Consider the following 20,053-nt stretch of genomic DNA (forward strand, 5'->3'; position numbering starts at 1 on the left):
AAAAATCAATCATATTCTCTTTCTCTCCCTTCACCTCCCCAAGTTTCTGATCTTCCTGCTTTCTCTAATCCTGACTTCCAATGCTGCTCCTTGTGTAATTTTCCTTCCTCAATTGACCACCATCATCAGAGTGATTCAGGAACAGTTTTCTTTTAATTTAGATTATTAAGATAGCATGTATCTATGTCTTGGTTCTCTACTCCCTGAACTATATATCCATCACTCTACCATTCCCTTAGTCTTGACTAATATAGTTATACAATAATTCTTGAAATTGGGTAGACTGATTTCCTTGTACTGTATTCTTGTCAAAACTGCATTTGCTATTATAGATCCTGTGCCTTTACATATAAATTTTGGAACAATCTTGTGTATAGCCACAAAAAAATTGTTGGAATTTTGATATGAATTGTGTTAAATCTATATACCAACTCAGGGAGAAGTGACATCTTTACAAAGTGTGTATTCCATTGATGAGCACTCTATGTCCCTTGTACCTTATTTTATATATTCTTTGATTTCTTTCATTAACATTGTGTAGTTTCCAGCCCCCCCAAAATGGTGAAATATATTAATATATTATCATGTTTCCAAAGAGTAAACCTCACTTTGTCAGATTAAAAAAATAATAAAAGAAATGTTTTAACTTAGCTCTATCTATATATTAGTCTTTTTTCTTCCATCAGCCATAATTAAGATAGACAGAGTTCAAAGAGGATAGGGCAGTCTTTAGTGTATCTTAGATATACTAATATATCTAATATACTAATATATCTTAATTACTGTATTCCTACTACATGTTCTATATTGCTGACTTCAAAGCAGAGTGTGTGGGGTCAGCCCTCTATGTCCCCCCCCAAAATTGTTTACAGGCTGTCTCAGTTCATTAAATGCCAATAAATTGATGGGGGGAGAGAAGCTCGATCCCAGAATCTCACATGTATTAATTTTTCAGAACAGCAAGTGAGATCATTATCTCTGATGATACTTTGTATGTTTTGGAGAGCTTGGCTTTCTCTTCTGATCACAGACTATGACATTTTGTGGAGCCATAAAATTGTATAGATTTCCTAGGAACCTGTGCTCATTGAATCAATCTTGCCATTTCAAAATATTCTACAAAAGTATCTTTAATAACCATTCTAAATGAGAAAGACGGAGCTATTCAGACTATGTATTAGTCGGCTTCTCAGTGAAAGCAAGTTTATAGCAAGGCATAAACAATGGAAAATGTAGCTGCTGCCACACTGTTTCAGACCTCAAACAGCTAGATGATTTGCTTCTTTGTGTGCTACTCATCAATGCTTGGTTAAGCAGACAAAAGAACTGCTCAGGTCTCCAACCTTCTAGAGACAGAACCCCTTCTGTTCTCCGGTGTCCACTGCTAACCATCTCTGATGAACGCCTATCTCTTCTACTAAGTGTTCACTTGGTAACTAAAGTTTCACTCAATTATGTAACTCTTCCTGTTGGTGGTGACTTGTGGGCTTGCTCAAGAGGCCCATTCCCGAGAGCAGAGAGTTGGAAACAGCCAAAGGAATGTACTGACAGAATGAATACAGTTAACAGATGCACATCAGCACTGTTGACTCAGATAACTGAACAGAGACCCTAAGTTCCCGGGTTGAGGAAAAGAGAAAAAGAACACATTTACTGTGCACCAGGGGCAAAGGCCAGGACAGGAGGCTCCTGCAAGTCAAGTGAAGATACACTGGACCCGCTACAACTATCAGCACTTTGTGTCTAAGTCTTGGACACAGCTTGCTCAGATATATGATCTTCGGTGTGCTGATATGGAAAACTCCACAGGAAGCGAAGAATGATCTAAGATTTTAGTTGGGGACACTGAGATTCCTCAGTACACTGGAGAGGTATATTGGAGAGAGATTTACCACTTGTGGACATAGCTAGCAGAGAAACACATGTATTTTTAAAATTCCAATATTTGACCCCATAGAGGTAGATAAGGTTACTACCCCTTAAAATTACATACTACTGCATTGACCAGTTCTTTTTTATTATAGATTAGAAAACTGATGGCCAGAGAATTGGGTGGTTTATTTAAAATCTCAAGATTAGTTCGATCATTTAAAACTGTGACGGAGTTTTATTGATTTTCTTCCCAGTGCTTTTCCCTTTATGTGCATCACCTAAAAGTTAAAAAGAAAATGTAAACAAAGAAATGATGAACTTCTAATTTGGAAAAAAAAATACAATAGGGGGAGTTCATAGACAATTAGCTAAACATGTTCAATTGATGGTCTATTGAAAAATTTAATCTTTCAAAACCTGAAACAGTATATGTAATTTTTACTACTTTTCCCATTGTGTCCATGTTCAATTATCTCAAAAGTGAACACAGAAAAAAAGAATTCTCATTTTTGTGCCTCTTTTTTTTCAATTCCCCTGTAACAATAAGATGCTGATATTTTCACATGTGGGTTTTTTGTTTTTTTTTTTTAAATGTTAGAAAGGGGTATGACATTTTTTTTTTTTTTTAATTTGAACAGGAAACTTGAGACTTGAAATTTTAGTTTGGGAAAAGGCAAAATGAGACTCTGAAGTGGCTAAGCCAAGCAGCAAAACTTTAACAACAATTCACTGGTGGAGTTGGGGGAGGGATAGAGTTTGAAGTTTGAAGGTAAGAGTCTATGGTTTTTATGAGATATACCATCCAAAGTTGGCTTGAATAAAGAGTGCTTTTCTTTTGTTTGTTTTATCTTAGAATCATTTCATATTGCTTTTTGATTCCAGGAGATACTAGAATATTCTTGTATTGAAAAGTAATTCAAAGTTTCCACTAATAAGAAACTTACAGATCATACAGAATTGAATGAGTTGGAAAGGAAGACTATCCTAGGGGGCACGGAAATGTTTCTTGTCTGGCCCTAAAATATCTTTCTGTCCTCATCTTCTACACACTACACCTCAATTTTGACTATTTTTGTAGATATCCTCATTTTTTCTCAAATGATGCTTTATCCAGATGCTTGTAGGTACTTTCTTGAAATGTGTATCAGAACTTTCCTCTGCATCTCTTTTGTGATAATTTCCTTCATGATGAAATTGCTCCCTTTTAACTTCTAAAACTCTGCAATTCTTCTGTATATTCTCTTTGTTTTGGAAAGCTTTCCTGACTGTACGTGTTTCTTCTCTGGGAAAGCTTGTCATGAAGAGTTCTCATCTCTTCTCCTAGCCTTCATTTTCTCTGCATACAGAAGTATCATCTAATCTTTAATTTTTATAGATTCCACTTTCAAACCCTTGCCATTTGCATATTATATGTTGGCACTCTGAATTCCCCTTCTTATGCCAGATTTTGGCTTTTACTCATCAGTGGAATAATTGACATTTCAATGTCCAACACAGTATTTCTACTTGCTATCATCAGACATATCTGTAGCATGCCAGTTTGTGCAACTACTTGAATATTATTGGATTTGCCTGATACACAAGACAGTGGAAAACCGAAGAAAGTACCCATAGCAGTGATACGTGGAGAGTCGTTAAAGGGTAATGGAAACTATTAAAATGGCTATCAAAAACAACACTTGCCCAGGGCTCATTGGACACTCACTAAGTTTAAGCCAGTTATCAATGTTTGATTTTGAAACAAAGGAACAAAATTAAGGAACTTATAAGAAAAGCTAGTGTTACCTTATTGAAGACTGTATCTAAAATGAAAGGTAAAATCAGTGATATAATATCATGTGTTAGTTCTCAAATAGAATTGCCATAGTAAAATGTAATTCTAATATTTACAATTTGCATTCTCCTATTTTGCCTGCATTTTAATAAAAGTCTTATTTATAAGGCAGACAGCTTAATACGTTACTTCGCCGGACTGATGAACTCCATGATAGCTCTTCCTTGCCAGGATTCCTTCTCTTTCTCCTCCTCCTCCTTTTCCACTTCCTCTTCTTCTTCCCTCCCTCCTCCTCCTTCTCTCTCTCTGTTTCTCTCTTTTGTGAAAATTGAAGCTCTGAGAATAAGATATTTTCTTTTTTATCACAGAGAGAAAATACAATAAAGTCTGAATTAATATTTAGGCTCTAAGGGTTTTATTATCATTTTCCCCCTCATTTTTCTTCATTCTATCTTATAAGAATATAATTAATAACACCTACTAAATAAATGAGCACCTTTTCACAAGATGCTAACCAAAGAAATGTTAATCTTGTATGAAAAATACTTAAAAGACAATTAAATGATAGACAGTTATCTCTGATTCTAAACACAGAAAATTGGCTTTCCCTATTTCCCCACAGTATTTTCTGCACACTGAAGACTTTTCTTTCCTTTACCCCAAATATCTAAATATCATTAAATCAAACTCACAGTGTTCTTGTCTCTCTTCCTTCACTTTCTGGCTCAACATTTTGTTATATGGATTATTCGAGTTGCTATATGTATTTCTATGTTCTTGTCTCCACACATACCTCAATATCTGAATTCCATACAATTAAAAATGTCAAGGTAGTTGACATGCAATATACGATGAAAGAATCATTCTTCCTTTGACAATGAGTGAGGGAGAGATTTCAAAAATTTGTAACTTATCTATTTATTTATTTGATATATATAGAGAGAGACAGCGAGAGAGGGAACACAAGCAGCAGGAGTGGGAGAGGGTGAAGCAGGCTTCCTGCAGAGCAGAGAGCCTAATGCAGGGCTCGATCCCAAAACCCTGGAATCATGACCTGAGCTGAAGGCAGACGCTTAAAGACTGAGCCACCCAGGCACCCCTTGAAACTTATTTTTTTTTAAATTCTTCCACAAATATCTGGACTATGACTCAGGAGCCATGACAAAGGACAACATGAATACTCGCCTCGTTTTTAGACCACAGGAGAAATGATCATTTTACAATAGTAGTAAAATGATTTGGGACAAGCAATGTTTATTTTAGTGTCATCATTGCATCTTGGACAGGTCTCTACCTTGTCATCTCTAGCATTCTCTAAGATTCCATTTATTTGACAGAGAGAGAGATCACAAGTAGGCAGAGAGTCAGGCAGAGAGAGAGAGGGGGAAGCAGGCTCTCTGCTCAGCAGGGATGCTGAGGCAGATGTGGGGCTTGATCCCAGGACCCCAAGATTACAACCTGAGCGGAAGGCAGGGGCTTAATCCACTGAACCATCCAGGCACCCCTGAAACCCTGGCGGCGATGTTTCATCTTCTCACAAGAATGAGTTGAATCCCAGCAAGATGTAGCATGTTTAACAGGCATTCAGTCTCATTAAACATTATGCCCCTCTCCTTAAACATGTGGATAAAATATCAATCTCGTAGTGTGAGTCAGGAGAACAGAAGGTTATAGAAACACAGCACCTGGCACCGAGTGGATTCTCAATGACTCTTACCCTTTATCTGGATCTTTAATTCCTAACGAAGCTTGTGGTTTCTACTTCAAATACTTCTCAACAAAATGTCTTCAGGTGGAAAACAAAAACAAAAACAAAAACAAAACCCAGTGGATATTTTACATAGCTAATGTGTCAACCAGTAAATATAGTATCTGCCAATGTGCAGACTGATGCCTAATAAACTTCAGAAATTTTTTGTATAAGAAGTTTTTGGTGGCAGGTAGAACACTGTCAAGGGAATTAAGATGAATGGGAGCCAGGAGCAGAGCTCCAGTAGCTAACGGAGGATACTAGGAGTGGATGGGGAGTTTTCTCAAAAATGGAGGTCACGTTGAGAAAGGAAGGTCATTCATCAATAAGATCGAGGTGTGAAGAAAAGATACAAATGTGCTTTGGGGGGTATTTGTTGTTTCTGTTTTTTGTTTGTTTCATTGATCCCTCTGAGCATCTAATATGGTAAACAAACTTACAGGTTTAGGTACAGCTCCTCAACCTACGGAATAGGAGACAGGGCTTAGATAAAATGTGCCTTGTCAGTTATAGTTCAACAGTTCGGAGGGTTGCTAAATGACTATGCTGTGGTGTTTATTACCCCTTATTTGGGAATAAAATGGATGGAAAGCTCTCATTTTTCATTCTGGGGAAGTAACCTCATAGTTTGCCGTTAATAAGGTCAGACAGAAATAAAATGTCATCATTTTTCTTCTTCCTGCTTTCCAACCCCCCTGCGTCAATAGCCAAGCCTCTCTCAACCAGACTCCAGAGTTAGAAATGTGGCGTTTCCTCATCCCTGGCTCCCCAGGGCCCCCCCACATCCTATCAGGCCTTCCTTGATCTCGCCTGACCTTTCCATCCCAATGCCACTGCCACCGTGTGTAAATTTCGTCCTAGATGTTTTCAGTGGTCTTTTTCTTGGGATGGCCACTTTCACAGGTTCTGTCCGCCTGATACCTCCATCAGTATGAAGAGCTCTTTCTGAAACCCTAATCACCCTGGAATTCTTTTGCTTGAGCCTCTCCTATGGCACCCAAAGACAATTCCCAATGTAAAAGCCTTAGCTATGTCACGTGACTACCTTTCCAGAATCGTGTAAGGTCACCTACTCTTTTTGCCGCCTTTCCCCAGCCGTGAAGAACTGTCTGTCTGTCTTCTTCCTGCCATGATTTCTCAGGCTTCTCCCTCTGTGCACATGTTGTCTCCTCCACCTGGAATTGCCCATATGTAAGTTGGCTTGGAAAAAAAATATATTTTTTAAAGTGTATTTATTTATTTATAGTGATCACCACACCCAACGTGGGCTTTGAACTCACAACCCCGAGGTCAAGAATTGCATGTATTTCCTAATGAGCCTGCCAGGCCACCCAACATATACATTTTTTTTTTTTTAAGATTTTATTTATTTATCAGAGAGAGAGAGAGAGCACAGGCAGACAGAATGGCAGGCAGAGGCAGAGGGAGAAGCAAGCTCCCCGCCGAGCAAGGAGCCCGATGCGGAACTCGATCCCAGGACGCTGGGATCATGACCTGAGCCGAAGGCAGCTGCTTAACCAACTGAGCCACCCAGGCGTCCCTACATTTTTTTTTTTTTAATGTTTGCTTGATATCTCACTCTTTTGTGAATCCTTAAACGTCATCCGTTGCCACCACCACTAACAACCTCGCCCCCATACCCCCACTAAATAAAGTCAGAATCTCACCCTCCTTCAGGCCATACACCATAGTGATGAGGAACGCTGACTCTCATCAGAAAGGCTCCGTTCCTGACTGAGCGACCACCTCTCCACATTATTCCAGGTGCGCAAGTCAATCTCTCTAACTCCAGTTCATCCTCGGGAAAATACGGATGATCAAAGTAGACCTACTATACCCTGCTGCTGTGAGCATTCAAGGAGAGTCATTTTGTATTTAATTCAAGGTGTGGCACAGGTCATGGGCTTAGTAAATGATTGCTCTTTCTATTAGGATTACTGAACACCATAATCACTGCCGTAAATGCTGCTGACCACCAGATGAGAATGACTTATTTACGTGCTATTTCTTTTTTATGAGATTTTAAGCTCCTTGAGGGAAGGGACCACATTTTCTTCATTTCTTCAATCCTGGACCCCTGGTCTCAGCACAGGTCTAGAACACAATGCTTTTTGAATGCATGAATAATTTTTTTTTTTCTAAAATAAGACCTTTCTTTTTTTCTTATGATATTCTCATTTATTGACATTCACATCCCTTGTGAGAAGTATTTTAGGAAAACACAACTGTGCTGTACTTCAAAAAGACATTTCTTGGATGCCACATTTAAGTGAGAATACCTCAGGAAGCAGTTTCTACACAGCAGGTTGTTAGATTAAATGGGGATGTCCTTGGATTGAAAGCCCAGGCAGAAGCCAGTTTATTGCCTGTGATCTCTGTATGGCATACTATCCTAACCATTACCCACAGGTGTCTCCAAATACAATAAAACCCTATTACCTTGACAACATCTACTAGTAAAAGGAGAATGACTAGTAACTAACTTTTTTTTTTTTTTAAATCAAATGGAAAAGACCCTTTGCTATCTAGAAATCAATCAATATTACCCAACAGGGTTTTAAAGGATACAAAACTGAAATGAAGAGCACTAGGTAACCTTATTCACATTGGAAATACATCTTTGTTGTTTCCTTTACAGGAGTTACTAAAATTAAGGGGGGTGCCTAGGTGGCTCAGTAGGTTAAGAGTCTGATTCCTGATTTCAGCTCAGGTCATGATCTCAGGGATGTGAGACGCAGGCTTCCCACTCAGTGGGAGTGTGTTTGAGATTCTCTCTCTCTCCCTCTTCCTCTTTCCCTCTCCCCACTCATGCTCTCTCTCTCTCTCTCTCAAATAAATAAATCTTGAAAAAAATCATTGCACATAAAAAACAAATAATTGTTCACACACTTTGACCCAGTAAGTTTAGTATGGAAATTATTAGTATAATCAGACAGATCAGGATGGTATTTACCTCAGTGTTTTGGCAAGAATAGTAAATAAGAAGATATGTTAATTTCATCTGAAAGGACCTACTGAACTATTGAGCACATGGCAGGGATCTTTAGGGATGTCCATGTTTTCTTTTGTCTTCCCTCACTAAGGAGAAACTTATTGTCTACCTGAGCACAGTTTATTGGCCTTTACAGATGCTCAAAAAATTTCTCCTGAATTGAAAGGACCAAATATATATATATATACACACACATATGAATGATACAAATATATATGAAATGACCACATATATTTATATAGAAATACATTTTATAATTTATATATTTATATATAATAATATACAACATATATAATATATATTAAGCTTTCCTACAGTTCTTCTTCCTCAAAGAACTTGCAGTCTTAGAAATAGCATGTTAACAAGGCATTATCTTATAGCAAATATTTGTCATGCACACCCACACATATTTGTTGTGTGTGTGTGTATATATATATATATATAAAACTTACATATATAATTTATACATATTATAACTAGTTATGTGTATTTGTTTTATGTTATTTCCTGACATATAATATATCATTTATATATGTCATTACTAATTCTATGCTACATGTATATATAGCACTCTGTATAGGTACATAATTTATATGATTACACACACACACTGTTAGTTAAGTCCAGTTTTAGTATATGTGCTGCTGAAGTGAGAGCACTGTTAGTTAAGTCCATTAAGAGAATATATATACTCTCTAAAGTTGTAAAATATTTCAACAGATCAAGTAACAAATTTTTATTTTATTTTATTTTATTTTACTTTATTTTATTTTATTTTATTTTTCTCTTTCAATGTTCTGGTTTTAGGGTTTGGCATTGTAATTATTTTTTGAATAAACTTTCCAGATTAAAAACTATCCCTGCTTAACAAGCAAAGTTTCAATACAGTACACATTTCATTATCATTGTCAAACATCAAATTACATTAAATCCCAGATAATCTTCCATGACCTTGCCTACTACATTGTTAGTGATCACAAAGTACACAGATATAGAAGATTCCTTTTAGAATAAAGATAACACATGTTAATAAATAGTAGGGTCAAGCCACTGCCTTTTCAGATTTGCCAACTAAAGGCTTACAGGTGACTGTGTTCTAACAAAAGCACAGGAGGTAAATCCCCTGTGGTAACAACTGCACATTTCCCGAGCAGAATTGTCTCACAACCAGTCTTATTATAGTAATTGGAGCACTAATATTATTTAACGGGTGACCTGGCAGATGGACATGTGTCAATTAAAAGGTTTTGAAATGCTTTAAAATTCTTCAGTCTTTTAAAGGGAAACTTTAGTAAGCACTAAATCACGGAGCTTTCTAATTTAATCTACCAATGCCCCTATCAAGTCAGAACAATTATGGCCGTTTTATAGCCTAAGAAAATGAAAGCTCATCAATGAACCAAAAGTAACAGTTTCTTTGTCTTAATTCCAAAACCTTTCTTTTACATGGGGAGAAGGGTACAGGAAACTCATTTATTGAGCACTCATTGTTTGGAAGCTATCATAGTACTTATCTTTATTTATTTATTTTTTAATGTTGGTAGGTTTTTATCATGCCCATTTTATAGCTGAAATCCCTGAGCACTGAGATGAGGAAGGGGCACATGGCAAAAAATGGAGGAGACAAGGTCTGCAGCCTTCTTTTATTTATGGAAACACTTTTCTTAAAATGACACATTGGAATTTCAAAGTCTAAATTAAGAGCTTTACTCCAAATTTGATATGAATTACCAACTCTGATCATCCCAGCGATTTTAATCTACACCCGTTCTCTCAAAATTTGAACTCCCCTTTTTCAGTCTTTATAAGATGACTGATGTCAAATGTACCCAAACATCAGATTTTCTATTGATTAATCAGCAATGATGGCAGCTATTATTTATGGAATGTTATGGTGTGTCAGCCACTATACAAAGCTCTTCATATGCATTCTTTTATTTCATCCACAAAGATCCCAGCGAAGCAGTATGGTAGATAGAATCTAAGGATACCTTCTTTGCTTTAAAAAAAAAAACACAGTCTTATACTGGGTATTTACCCTAAAGATACAAACATAGTGATCCGAAGGGGCACGTGCACCCGAATGTTTATAGCAGCAATGTCCACAATAGCCAAACTATGGAAAGAACCTAGATGTCCATCAACAGATGAATGGATCAAGAAGATGTGGTATATACACACAATGGAATACTATGCAGCCATCAAAAGAAATGAAATCTGGCCATTTGCAATGACGTGGATGGAACTAGAGTGTATCATGCTTAGCAAAATAAGTCAAGCGGAGAAAGACAACTATCATATGATCTCCCTGATATGAGGAAGTGGTGATGCAACATGGGGGCTTAAGTGGGTAGGAGAAGAATCAATGAAACAAAATGGGATTGGGAGGGAGACAAACCTTAAGTGACTCTTCATCTCACAAAACAAACAGAGTTGCTGGGGGGAGGGGGGTTGGAAGAAGGGGGGTGGGGTTATGGACATTGGAGAGGGTATGTGTTTTGGTGAGTGCTGTGAAGTGTGTAAACCTGGTGATTCACAGACCTGTACCCCTGGGGATAAAAATATATGTTTATATAAAAAATAAAAAATTAAAAAATTATTTAAAAAAAAAACACACAGTCTTAGACACTAATCTTGCTACTGCTATGGAGGGGCTTTGTAAATAGAATTAAGATTCCTAATTGGAGATGGAATTAAGGTCACTAGTCAGCTGACTTCAAAATAGAGAGATTATCCTGGCTTATCTGGTTGGACCCAATGTAATCCCCCAGATCCTTAAAACCCGAGGAGGAAGGCAGAAGAGATGAAACTGAGGGCAGATAAGAGAGTTTCAGGGTATGGGAAGGGGCTGACCAGCTGTCACTGATTTTGAAGATGAAGGAGGCCAGAAGGCCCCCTTCCTAACTTTTTTGAGGACTTCTTATGTAAATCGTATGATTAAAAAAAAATGTGTTAGCAGCTTCCAAATATACAGTTCAAGTTCTTCAAATAGGAAAGCTCTAAGTTATTATTACAGATGAAGAGATTTTCCTACAACAACAATGTAAGATTCTATTTTGAATAGTAGTTCCATTTGGACACATATATATATGTATATATATATAGATATACATATATATATATATTAAGATTTTACTTATTAATTTGACAGACAGAGATCACAAGTAGGCAGAGAGGGAGAGAGAGGGGAAGCAGGCTCCCTGCCGAAGGCAGAGGCTTTGACCCACTGAGCCACCCAGGGGCCCCTGGACACAAATATTTTGATGTAAAAACAATAAACAGAAGACTCTTGCAGGGTCCTGTTTACTTCCTTTCCCACAGACTCAAATAGTTAATATTTTCTTTCCTTCCTGTTAACAGTACTGTTAATAAAATTTTCTCCATAGGTTGGTAAACTCAGAATTTCATTTTGAGAGAATACAGAGGGAGAGATATTGGTGCACATTAGAAATGGAAAGAAACAGAATATTTGTCCTGGTTTTAAATATTTCAGCATTCCTCATGTGTCATTTTTTTTAACCAACCCATGAAGGGTAGAGATGTCAGAGTTTTTCATTTCACGAAACAGTGTGCGGTGTTTGCTATATTCGAAATGGTTTGTTGTCTAAATCCTAAATATTGTGCTTCATTCCATTTCCAATTTATGTCCATGTCTTCCCCATGGCATCTCATAAGGTACAAATCGATATGCACCAGTTTTTTTTATTAAGAATAATTTCAGTGCTAACTAGGATGTGGCAAGGATTCACCATCTACTGAAAACTTATAACACAGTCTGTGTTTCCTGCACGTCAAACTGATGAAGAAGACAATAAGACCTATTTGTAATTGTGGGTAAGAGAGATAATAAATAAAAAGGAAAACATATTTGACCATTAAACAAACATTCATTCAAAAGAAAGTTAAATGTTGTTTTGGGCAAAAAGAGCTCAGATTCTCTCTTTATCATTTGCCAGTGTCCCCCGAGGCCATTTAACCTAATGGAACTGCTAACGGTTCCCTAAAATAACAGGTATATGTAATCTTTTTAATATAGCTTTATAATTTGCATATTTAATATATTTTTACATATTATATGTTTTTAAAAATAATTCTGGCTCATGCTATGACACCAGCCGTGGGTACACTTGTAGATTGAATCATTTATTCTCAGTTATTCATTTCCTCCCTACAGAAGAATTATATGTTTTCTCTCTCTGTTCACTTTCCAGAAACTCCCAATGGGGAGAGATACATTTTAGGAGGAAGTGACATGACTCTATGGCATTTTTGGGCTCCCCTTTTAGCCCGAGAGGCACCATGTATTCTGCTCAATCTTTTGCCCTTTTGTTCATGTTAAGCAAGGGCTTCCCTTCAGGGGTCCATTAGCATAAGTCCCAGAGTGAATACTCAGCTGAGGTTTAAACACATCACCCAGTGAAGAGCCACATATGGCCGGCTCTGGTGCTTGAAGCCAAGCACTCATCCAGGTCCAGCCAGGACCTGAGCACCCACAGCCAACCTGAAGCTGTATCAGTGAGTCAGCTGAGGTCATCAGACTTGACCCAGGCCAACCACGTCCACAGGAAGTAATAGATGCTTGTGGTTGTGTGCCACTGAGAACTTGGGGTTGCATGTTAAGCAGCAGTGTTGCAGAAACAGCTAACAGATACCCTTCCCAATTTTTTATATTTGAATAAACTGTTTTTTGTGTTTTTTTTTTTTTAAATTTTAATGTTTATTCTTCTCCTACAGACCTGTACCCCTGGGGATAAAAATATATGTTTATAAAAAATAAAAAATTTAAAAAAAAATTTAATGTTGATCATCAATTCAACATACTAGAATGTTTAAAAAAGTAATACATAATCATGTGACAATTAAGAAATTTCGTTTGAATAATATATAGGAAAGTCACAGGTAATATTATACCTTTAATAATTTAGCCTGTTAGCAGTAAGTCATATACTTCTATGGATCTTTATTTTTTCCGGAAGGACATCTTCAGTGTCACACTAATATGTCACACATACTAATATGTATCCCATTCCTTTTAAGCATAAAAATATTCTCTTTGTAATTGTTAGTATTCATTGCTCAAATCTTTTTTTCCTCCTTCATTATTTTTATTTATTTATTTATTTATTTATTTATTTTAATGTTGTTTCCTCTTCTTCTTCTTCTTTATTAATTTCTTTTTGGCATAACAGAATTCATTGTTTATGCACCACACCCAAGGCTCCATGCAATCCGTGCCCTCCATAATACCCACCACCTGGCTCCCCCAACCTCCCACCACCTGCCCCTTCAAAACCCTCAGGTTGTTTTTCGGAGTCCATAGTCTCTCATGGTTCACCTCCCCTTCCAATTTCCCTCAACTCCCTTCTCCTCTCCATCTCCCCATGTCCTCCATGTTATTTGTTATGCTCCACAAATAAGTGAAACCATATGATAATTGACTCTCTTTGCTTGACTTAATTTCACTCAGCAGAATCTCTTCCAGTCCTGTCCATGTTGCTACAAAAGTTGGGTATTCATCCTTTCTGATGGAGGCATAATACTCCATAGTGTATATGGACCACATCTTCCTTATCCATGCGTCCGTTGAAGGGCATCTTGGTTCTTTCCACAGTTTGGCGACCGTGGCCATTGCTGCTATAAACATTGGTGAACAGATGGCCTTTCTTTTCACTACATCTGTATCTTTGGTGTAAATACCCAATAGTGCAATTGCAGGGTCATAGGGAAGCTCTATTTTTAATTTCTTAAGGAATCTCCACACTGTTCTCCAAAGTGGCTGTACCAACTTGCATTCTCACCAACGGTGTAAGAGGGTTCCCCTTTCTCCACATCCTCTCCAACACACATTGTTTCTTGTCTTGCTAATTTTGGCCATTCTAACTGGTGTAAGGTGGTATCTCAATGTGGTTTTGATTTGACTCTCCCTGTTTTTTAACTCACAAAATTCAATTTCCCCTGCTTTGTGAAGCAGTCCATCTCAACACCATTTCTCTCAGTTTGCCATATGTCCACCATAATATCCATTACATTTTCCTGAAGTGCTTTCTCTCTGAATTTGTTTCTCTCAGTGGGATGATAACTTATTGAAAGGCAAGAATTGTGTCTTATAAAATTGGGGTGGGGGTGGGTCACTACTAATCAGACTGCCTCCGGTGTAGCCAGTGTTAAAGACACTTTTCTGAATGATGGAATGACTAGACAGATCAATATATTTTCTGTTATTTGATGAGATTTTTCCATCTGGGTATTCAGTGTGCTATACACTGCTCTGGCAAGACTCCTCCTTATAAGGAAGGTGAGACCATCTAACCTACACATCAATAGGTCATGATATCAGTTTCTCATCAATGGAAGCATGATTTAGAGTATCCTTTCAGTTAATTTCAGAAAAAATCTCTTGCGCCGCCCTCCCCCCCACAACATAATGAAGTGGGCAGAAAGGCCTTCCTTCCTGATGACTTCCAATGAACTGGCAGTTCAAAAAGTACATATTCAGAGATTTCACTTATATGTTTTTAGCATTACGAGTTTGAATCTCAGTGTTGGGTTGTAAAACTGATGATTGGGCTGTTGTGTGTTATATAATGTAAGGAATATAACAAAATCAACTAAAAGAGGCTGAATCATCTAAATTTGGACTAACAGAGTTATAAAGGAAAACTAGAGGAGCTGTGGCTCTCACTTAATGCAGCATCTGACCAATAATTTCAGGCTGAATTAGAGCCAGGGCACATCTGATTCGAAGCTTAGATTACGAAGAGTTGTATTATGTCAAATAGTTGATAGAACTTTCTGGAAAACCAAAAACTTACTTGATTTCTCCTGTTTCCCCCCCCCCCCAATAATTTTTAACTATTAATTATGATCAGAGAGTAATATCTGCACTTATGGAATTATTGGTTGCTTTGTATTTTTAATTACGTTAACTTTTCATGAATGTCCCATGTACCCTTGAGAAGTGATATTCTTTATTGTTAGGGTATAATGATTGAAATATCCATATTGATTGTGCTGATACAGGTCATTCCTGCTTTTGCTTTGTTTTATAGTTGACATGATATGTCTTATACTGAAAAAAGTTTATTTAAGATTCATTACTAGGTGTTTACATTGAGATTCATTACTAGGTGTTTATATTAAGATTCATTACTAGGTGTTTATATCTATGAATCCCCACAATTCTTCATTTTTGCTATATAAAGATGGTTTCTGTGTTATGTGGTACATAGATATTTATAATTAATCATTGTGAATTGTGACGGTTTACATCAAAATGCATTGTCATGTGCACTATATTTAGATTTGTATTCTTCCTTAACAAACATCACTGTTATTGCAGCTGCATTCTTACTGTTCTGTTGTTATTGTTTTGTTTGGCTGTTCTGCCTGGTATGTCTCAACTCAACCCTTTCTTTGTAGGATTTTTCAGTCCTAGTGTTCACTTTGTTTTAAGCATGCCTTAGTAAAAAGCACGTAGTTGGGTCTCTGTGAAACAGATTGAGATTGTTTTTTTTTCTTTTTAAATTAAAAAAAATTTTAAATTAACATACAAAGTATTATTAGCTCCAGGGTGCTGTTTTTTTTTTTGTTGTTGTTGTTGTTTGTTTGTTTGTTTTGTTTTGTTTTAAATTGGTGAGTTAGGGGGTGTCTGGGGCCTAAGTTGGTTCAAAGTCTGACTCTTGGTTTTGGCTCAAGTCATGATCTCTCCATCTTGATATCAAGCCCCATATCAGGCTTGGAGCTCAGTGTAGTCTGCTGAGATTCCCTCGCTCTCTCTCCCTTTGCCCCTCCCCTCACTAGCACATGTTCTCTTTCTCTCAAATAAATAAATAAATAAATAAATCTTAAAAAAAAAAAAAAAGTAAGTGGGCACCTGGGTGGCTCAGTCAGTTAAGTGTCTGCCTTTGGCTCAGTTCATGATCCCAGGGTCCTGAGATTTAACCCCACATCGCATTTCCTGCTCAGCAGGGACCCTGCTTGTCCTTCTCCCTCTGCCTGCTACTTTGTCTACTTCTGATCTCTCTCTCCCTCTGTCTCTGTCGAATAAGTAAATCAAATGAAAAAATACACATAAGTGAGTCCCTTCACATTTACTGATAAGACTGACAGGCTTGGTCTCAATTCTGTCATATTATTTCTTTCTTGGTAATAACTAAAGAAAAAAAGGAAAAGAGAACAAGTCTTGTTTCCTGCTTTTCCCCCTTCAATTTGTTGAAAATTGTTCTCCATTTTGCCCTTTTCTAAAAATATATATTATTTTGGATGAGTCTAAAGTCACTCTCATCCTTTTTTCCTTGTGAGATACTGTATCCATTTGCTCAAAGTCCTAAGTGTCATTTTAATATTTTTATAGACTATAATTTTTACTAGAATATATCATAGAGTTGATCATCACTGGTCATTTTTTCCAGGTACATAATGGGCCCTTTAATTATGTTGATACGGATTTTATTTTATTTTTGGAAGTGTTCTTGTGCCACAGTTTGTTTTATTTGTTGTTTATTTATTTATAAAGATTTATTTATTTGAGAGAGACAGAGACAGAATGAATGGGTAGGAGAGGAAGAAGCAGGATCTCTGCTGAGCAAGGAGTCTGATGTGGGACTTGATTCTAGGACCCTGAGATCATGACCTGAGCCAAAAGCAGATGCTTAACTGACTGAGATACCCAAGTATCCCTGTATCACAGTTTTTTTTTTTTTTTAAGATTTTATTTATTCCTTTGACAGAGACAGATCAGAAGTAGGCAGAGAGGAAGGCAGAGAGAGGAGGAAGCAGGCTCCCTGCCAAGCAGAGAGCCCGATGCGGGACTCCATCCCAGGACCCTGAGATCATGATCTGAGCTGAAGGCAGAGGCTTTAACCCACTGAGCCACCCAGGCGCCCCACCCCCCGTATCACAGTTTTAATATGAATTTTGTTCCATTACCTTAGCTTCCTTGGATACTCCAATTATACAGATGTTACTTTTTCTTTGATTTTCTTCAATTCAACCATTTTCTTTTCTCACACAATTTTGGTTATTCAACTCATTCATTGCACTGATTTTTGCCTTTTTAATACTTTCTTTTCCCTTGAGTGCTTTGTAGTTGGGTCATAATTTCTAAGATGACTGTATTTTTTTTTTTATATTTCTTTCCAAAGATCATTCATTCCTATTTCATTCTTCTCCTTTTTATCTATTTGTACTTTTAAAATTTCTGACTCAGATTGTTTTTTCATATCCTTAAAGGCTTGAGTATAATTAATTGGATTCTGAACGTTGTGTGACATAGGTTATTTTTTTGAGATAAGCTCACACACACACACACACACAACACACACACACACACACACACACACACACACAGTAGATGAAGGTTGTTCATCCCCTGGCAGTTCTATGGTCAGATCTGCTGGTGTATATTGGTGTATAAGATTGCTAGTTCAAGAGTGCCCTCTTCTGTCAGAGTAGAAAGGTATATGGGTTTTTTTGTTTGTTTGTTTGTTTGTTTATTTCTGAGAAAGTAAGGAGGTGTTGCATGAACTATCTTGCAGAATCCTCAATCTCCTCCTTTTGCTTTTTCTTCCTTTCCCATGTGCTTTCAAAGAATGTCTCTTTTTTTTTCACTCCCTTCCCCCTCCCCATGCCCACACAAAAATTTTTATCCTTTTTCCTGCTTTGATCTACCTGTATGCTCTAAGCCTTTTTTCTTTTTTCTTTTTTTCCCTTTTTTCTTTTTTCTTTCTTTGCTCTAAGCATGTTCAAAAGAGGGTGGACTTTCTCTTTCTGATGTGACTTTAGAAAAACAAAAAAGGACCCAAACATAGCTTCTCTACTTTCTCTTTAAAAGAGTTTTCTCCAAACTGTATTTGCATTTCCAAATTTTTGTGGGAGGATACACACAGAAAGTTGGCCAGAATTTGGTGTTTATTTTTCTAGTTACAGGCATTTTAATTTTAGTTGTTCCCTATCTTCATGTAAAGCTAACAGCTTGAGTTTCTATAATTTTATTTGTTCCTGTCCCTTATTGTTAATTTGTTGGAGAACATGGGGGGGTGCATATCAAATTCACTTACCTGACATTGTCTTGACTACCCAAAATTATCTGCTTAATTCTTTTCTTTTTTTTTTTAGAGATTTATTTCTTTATTTAGAGACAGAGAGAGCACGAGCAGGGGGAGGGGCAGAAAAAGGAGAGAATCCTCAAGCAGACTCTGTGTTGAGGACACATCCCCACACAGGGCTCAATCCCAGGACCCTGAGATCATGACCTGAGCCCAAATCATGAGTCAGTCACTTCACTGACTGAGCCATCAGGCCTAATTTTTAGTAGGCATTAGGCATTGTGAATATCACATTAGTATCTGGATTCTGCTGCCCTCTTAAACAAATGCAGAATTTTGCTTTGTATGGCAGTGAAGTTACTGGTGGGTCAGTCTGAGATTTCTCAGGCTTGCTTCTTTTTAAACTTTGTTAGTGTTGATCTATAGCAGTTCTTGTTCTGAAACTAGGTTTTCCCTACTATTAAAGCACAGAACATCTACTACTAGCAGATATTTTTGGTGTTCAATGAACAATCTCCAATATGTCTGGTCAGAAATCAATACATGTCAGACTTATGTGAACTCTGATAATCGTTTACCTAATAGCTTTTCTGGTAGTACACCTCTGGGTTTATGAAATCATCCCCCACCCGTGCGCAATTTTGGATTCAATCACAGACCCATGGGGCCTCTTGCAGATGTCTACAGCTCTTTTTCTGCAAAGCTACACCCTATCTAGTACTCTGAATCTAGCAGCTAGCTTAGACTATGTCAACTCTGATATTTGCTTCCTAATATCAAAAATATTCATTTGTTGGGTTCCTTCTCTCCATATGAGGTCTACAGATTTCCTCAACACTAAACACTGGGGCAGTTGTTTATTTCCTTTCTCTCAGGTATCGGCCAATGTTGCCTGCTGTACAATGTCTGACTGAAGTGTTCTTACTCACATTTCTGACACCAAAGATGTGAGCTACTTTTTTTTCTCTCCACACCAACCAGCTCTCCAACTCTCTGGACACCGACTAGATGTCACGCAATTCCGTTTAATTCTGACACTAATGGCTGGGAGTTCTCACGGTCCCTAAAATGGCTCAGATGCCAGTTGCAAATCCGAGGTGGCCATCTGTAGTTCTGACCAACGAACCGACATCCCCACCTCAAGTGTGATAATTCCTTGAAGGTTCCTAGAACTTCAGAAAGCATCTTATTTATAGGTTTATTATAAAATATACAACTTAGGAATAGCCAAATGGGGAAGACACATAGGGCAAGGAATGGAGGAAGACACACAGAGAATGCATACTCTCTGTGGGTATACCGTCCTTTGAGAACTTCCATGTATTCAGCAACCCATAACCACTCTGGAGCCTGTGATTTAAGGGCTTGGGGGGAGGTTTCATTAAGTGTGTATGATTGATTAAATGATTGGCCATTGTTGGTTAAATCATTGCCCACTGGTGATTAACTCAACCTCCAGTTCTTCTCTCCTTGGACATGAGAGGGTAGGGCTGAAAGCTCCAACTCTCTAATCTTGCCTTGGTCTTTCTGGCAACGAGATTCCAATCTGAAGCTACCTAGGGCCCTGTTAAGAGCCACCTCAGCAGAACAAAACATGTTCCTATCACTCTAGAGATTTC

The sequence above is a fragment of the Mustela erminea genome, chromosome 19 (genome assembly GCF_009829155.1).
Source record: "Mustela erminea isolate mMusErm1 chromosome 19, mMusErm1.Pri, whole genome shotgun sequence".
NCBI lineage: Eukaryota > Metazoa > Chordata > Mammalia > Carnivora > Mustelidae > Mustela > Mustela erminea.